The sequence below is a fragment of the Micropterus dolomieu genome, unplaced genomic scaffold, assembly GCF_021292245.1.
Source record: "Micropterus dolomieu isolate WLL.071019.BEF.003 ecotype Adirondacks unplaced genomic scaffold, ASM2129224v1 contig_8758, whole genome shotgun sequence".
In the NCBI taxonomy this organism is placed as follows: Eukaryota; Metazoa; Chordata; class Actinopteri; order Centrarchiformes; family Centrarchidae; genus Micropterus; species Micropterus dolomieu.
The window spans coordinates 1-5,723 of record NW_025737744.1 but is presented as its reverse complement, the minus strand read 5'-3'; the positions used below and the strand labels follow the sequence as shown (position 1 = coordinate 5,723).

Sequence of the window (5,723 nt, the reverse complement as noted above, 5' to 3'; positions counted from 1 at the left end):
AGCATTTCACCATAAGGACGTTACTGTGTCAGGACTATTTAAATCCTTTAGGCTTCAGAAAACAGTTAAAAGATTAAATGACTTTAAAGAAGAGTAAACGAAAGAGATTTCAGACTAATGCAGGTAACTAAAGCTAATGGTCATTTAATAGGGGAATGGTCACTATATTCACATTTCAGTAGCCCAACACAGATGTGGTCTGTATTGAACCCAGTTTGGACTAATGGTCGAGATATGATGTTGTGTAACGTGCTTGTTTTCCAACTGTGTGGGACGCCTCGGTGCTGATATACTTAAAAGTGTTGTGACTGACCAGTCGACAGTGGTGTGCACAGGAGGAAAGATGGGCTTTCCTCTCGACTTTTCCATCGAAACCTGGACTTTAATAGCACTGGTCATTACCCTCATCGCAGTGTAAGTATGCCTATGCGTCGTCTGTCTTTATAAATGGTTGGAGATAAAGTTTCCAAACCACCGAGTCCACATAGAAGTGGAAATGCTCAGTTTCGCGGTTTACTTTTGTGACAGTCCTTTCCAAGTGGAGGCTGTGTGTGTAGTATACAAATAGTTCTGTTTACGAAAGGCCGTATGAAGTAGCAATTGTCGACCAGCCCTAAATAGCAAAATAATTAGCCTATTACAAGTCATTTGCAACGGCAAATAGCCTCTAATCTACGTCTTCAGGGAGACATGATGCCGACCGAATTAGGCTACGTTTCTATTAACATAAATCTTAATTAACGTATAAGTCCCAACATGGATACTGTTAGGCCCTATATTACTAAAATGTTCACTGCCAGCCTAAGCTCACTGAAATGTAAAATTGAAGAGGTGTGTCTGATTTGCCTAGTGTAGTACTACAATTCGGCATTGGTTTGGAGTCCATGAATCAAATGACATGGAAGCTATTGGAAAAAAAAGGGGGCATTTTCTTCCATATAATATTAATAAATATTAATATAAAATAAAATATGAACTCAAATCTAAAATGAAGAGGTGTGTCTGATTTGCCTAGTGTAGTACTACAAGTCCATGAATCACATGACATGGAAGCTATTGAAACAAAAAAGCATTATTTTCCATAAACTATTAATAAATATGAATATAAAATAAAACAAGTACTCAAATCTCATATGAAGAGGTGTGTCTGATTTGTCTAGTGTAGTACGACAATTCGGCATTGGTTTGGAGTCGGTAGGACACATGACATGGAAGCTATTGAAATAAATGATGATTTTCCCATAACACGGTTTTAACAATTGTAATTTATTGATGGTCCCTAAGCTGACCCCCGGTGGTTAACAGCGAGGTATCGGAGGTGAGCTAACCGCATTTATACTGCCGACACTGGGTGAACTGAGTAAGAAGCCGTCATCGGATCCTGGGTGAATGTCTGTCGAATATCCAACTTAAAACTAACTTCACCGCGGTAATCGACCGTTAGCCTACAATACGCAGCAAACATTTGTACGTTGAAATCTGACATGAAAAACCCACGTCGAAAAACCCAAACGTAATTGTTTGCTTTAAGTAAAGTGACACACATTTTGCGCAGGAAAACAACTTTTATTTATGTTTCTTCACTTTATGAACAATCTGTATGAATTTTGAACATTTTGCAGTTTAGCACAAAAACACAACATAATTACATCAAGAAAACTCGTTGTCAGGGTGGTGAAAGATCGCTCAAGAGAAGACCTGTTGCCGACCAACATCATGTAAGAAGAGGCTCAGATGTTGTCACAGATGAATGGCGAGCCTATGGACAAGCCCTAACAGATGCAGTGGACAATTAAAGACAACCACTTCACAAACAGTAGCCTATTAAAAGACATTTTAAAGTAATTGAATGGGAATACTGTTTGGGCAGTAGGAATGAGAATCTCTTGGCACCTCACGATTCGATTTGATTACAACTCAGAGGGCGGTGATCCATCTAGATGCATTTTCTCTGTGTAATTTCTGGATAATTACTAAGCATTTCGTTTGCACATTACAGACCGGGGATCTGTTAGCTAGCGCTAACCGCCTTCACTTTTCCAGCAGGTGTGGAAACAACAGACTTAACGGACACACTGTGACCTTCACTGCACATGTCTCCCTGATGGACAACTTACTAAGTAACTTTATATATATATATATATATATATATATATAAAGTTACTTACTTACTATATTTTCCTCCGCTAACTTTCACCGTCACATTCTCCCCGTTCTGCTGCTCTCTCTCTTTCGCTGGCACACACTCCAAACAGCGATGAGTGTTTCTGCACGGTGTGCCGGTGAAAATCAATGTCGCAGTCATATTGATGACAGTGTGAAAGTTTAGTAGCGTGGTCATTCATTCAGCAGCGGCGAAATGCGTCACCTCCGACTGTCCGGGCGCTGCAGTTCTGTAGGTTCCGCCATTTGAGTTCCGTGAACATTAGTACAGTATAGTATACTTCTTTGCGATGCGGACGTGGAAGATTCTGAATTGATTAAAAAAGTGAAGGCAGTTATCGCTAGCTAACAGTATTCCCATTGAATTACTTTAAAATGTCTTTTAATAGGCTACGTTTTGTGAAGTGGTTGTCTTTAATTGTCCACTAAATCTAAATCTGTCTGGGCCTGTCAATAGGCTCGCCATTCATCTGTGACAACATCTGAGCCTCTTCTTACATGATGTTATAAGGTCGGCAACAGGTCTTCTCTTGAGCGATCTTTCAACATGACAACGAGTTTTCTTGATGTAATTATGTTGTGTTTTTGCGCTAAACTGCAAAATGTTCAAATTTCATACAGATTGTTCATAAAGTGAAGAAACATAAATAAAAGTTGTTTTCCTGCGCAAAATGTGTGTCACTTTACTTAAAGCAAACAATTACGTGTTATTAGTTCTTATAATTAGTTCATATGGTATTATGTCCACCTATAATCGGTGGTTATAATGTGTTATGGAACATGGTCAGAGATTCTTGCCGCACATTGATATAAACTGGTATTACTATTAGTTATAAAACATTAAATCAAAAGTTCATAATACATTATGAACTTTGCTATAGCGCCTAATGCATGTTTGTAAGTGATTATAATTGTTATAATGTCTTATGGACGCATTATATCGTGTTATAAATATATGCATAAGTCATTATAGTGATGACGTTCGTAGAAAGTGTTACCAAAACTGTTTTGCAAGAATTTCACCAATGCTTATGTTGGCTTGAAGCACAGCCACTCAATATTTAAGAATTCCTACACATCAGGTGTCATTTACACTGGGGACATGTCCCCAACACTTTTTGAAATGGCTAATTTAGTCCGCATCACTTTTTTAAAGCATTATTTGTTAAAAAATGAACAAAAGAAAATGCCTTTAGAAAGATTTATTTGCACATTAAGAAAACACGCAATGCAAATAAAACAGAGTATGTGCATTGTCCAAAAACGTAACACAAGCTAAATTAAAACAAGCTACTGATTATAAAATGACCCAAAAACGTGCATGCATGAATCAGTAACTTTAACGACAATCTTGACACAGTTTCCTTTTGGCCAAGTTTTCTGTTCTCTCCCTTTGAACTTGACAAAAGAGGAGGGAAGACTAAATCATGCCTAAATCATATGTGTTGCCTCAGCATGGATGATATTACAGGAGAAACAGACCTGAAAGCAACACAGAATGCCTGAGAGCTGCACTGGATTATATTCTATTATATTTATCTATTTTGAAATTACACCTGCCACCTGAATTTTGTGTTTCCTTCTACATAAATAAAAACATTTTCACCATAAATTGGTGCAGAAACTTTCACCAGAATACAGGAAATTAAGTGTTTAAAGATCAAAACTTCCTGGGGGAGGTTAGGGTTAAGGCCTCCCCAGATCCCACACTCACATATCTCAGCATTGAGGATATCTTTAAAACACTGTTTAGGGATCTTTTTGTCTCGTTCTTGTGAACCTAATCACGTATCGTAATGTCTGCAAGCTAAATGTTTCTTCACACCTTCACACCCCTAATCCGAGCCCTTATGTCCCCACCACTTTTCAACACAAAGTGACGCCCTTGCTACACATAGCTTTAGTTCAGATTAACTTTTAAATGTGAAGTAATCCATCAAAGTATAGTAATTATTAAATATTAACCTATTTATTCATTATAATGTTTGAATGAATGATTTAAAATGCCATCTTATAGAACGTCCAACAGTGGTTTCCTCTTGGAATAATTCAGTCTTGAATGCTGCGTTATTCCACTGTTATAGCCAGAAGCCCTGGTCCCCAGGCGCTGTACAGTGTCTGCCCACTGCTCCCTTCAGGGATGGGTTAAATGCAAAGAATGAATTTTTCCTACATGTATGTGACCAATAAAGTACATTTACCTTTACTTAGACAGGTAGGGTAGCCAGTATTTATATTATTAATATATTTCATATCAGTCACAGATACCGGATTTTTTTGTGTGTGTGTCAGAGCGCTTGATTTATTCATTGCTGTCGGACGTAAAGAGACAAATATAACAAAAAAAGCTTTTGAAATAAATTGCCTACCCCTGCTTTGAGTAGACCTACAGATTAAAAAATATTTGTTTTTAGTTTAATTAAGTTACAAACTCCATTTCACTTTACCACCTGTTGTAATGTGACAAATAAATTTAGACCTTGTACCTTGTACACAATAAATGGTGAAGTAAGTCATGATATGGCAGCACTGGACTAAAGGTGAGAGAGTTTTTCATGTTGTTGTTGTTTGTTTTGTTTTGTCATAAAAGAGCCGGGGGATGTTTATTCAAAATCAGTTTATTATAGCTTTCATGTACTAATGAATCTTTAGGCATTTGTTTTGTCATTCAAGCTGTAATGAAAAGATACAGATTTGATCTATTTATTTTCAAGTGAAAAAAGGCCCTGCACACCCACAAAGGTGTTTCTACTTATTCTGGCTCATTACACCTCTGGTCAGGTTGAAGGTGGGTTGAGTTATAATTAACTCATGTGACCAGACTCCATGTTCTAATAGATAATGTCACAGTGGGTACCTTTTTACAGTATGACATATACAATTGTGTGGCTTGTATAATAACAGGTATAACTCCAGTCTTTGTAAAACAAACAACTAAATAATAACAATAATTGCAATACAAGTCCACATTCTTTATTTAAAAAAATATTTATTTTAAATTATGATAAAAACAAACAGTAATATAAAAGACAATCTGTGTAAAGACAAAGCATGGAATTTCCTAGGGAAAATGGCTTTTTTAATAACAGATGGATTACTTGGTCTCGGTTTTCTAATCCTGCTTTTAATCCTCAGATATGGATATGCTCCATATGGCTTTTTCAAGAAAATAGGCATCTGTGGACCCACACCATGGCCCTTTATTGGGACATTTTTGGAATACAGAAAGGTGAGACACAGATGAAATTTTGATACAATGATATTAGCGGACACTTTGCTTATGGCTGGTGGTTTTGGCTGTTTTGAGACCTCTTTGAGTCACTCCTCTGTGGGGTTTTTTCTCAGGGCATCCACAATGTTGACACAGACTGCTTTCAGACATATGGAAAGGTGTGGGGGTAAGTGTGTGTGCATATATTGTTTGACATTAACAAAGAATATATTATACAATACATAACTTGTGCAATGCTCCAGGTTGTAACTGAATCACTACAATATCTGCTATTGCGGTACAAGGTTGTACGATGGCAGGAAGCCTGTAATGGGTATAATGGACACAA

General features: G+C 37.2%; 1 long non-coding RNA gene across 1 annotated transcript; it reads left to right on the top strand.

Moving 5' to 3' along the window:
- Positions 1 to 1,234: 1,234 nt before the first annotated feature.
- LOC123965151 lies at positions 1,235 to 5,719 on the top strand. Its single transcript, XR_006823631.1, has 4 exons — positions 1,235 to 1,318; positions 5,299 to 5,392; positions 5,509 to 5,561; positions 5,680 to 5,719. It is a non-coding gene; the product is annotated as an uncharacterized LOC123965151 (long non-coding RNA).
- The last annotated feature ends 4 nt before the right edge of the window (positions 5,720 to 5,723 follow it).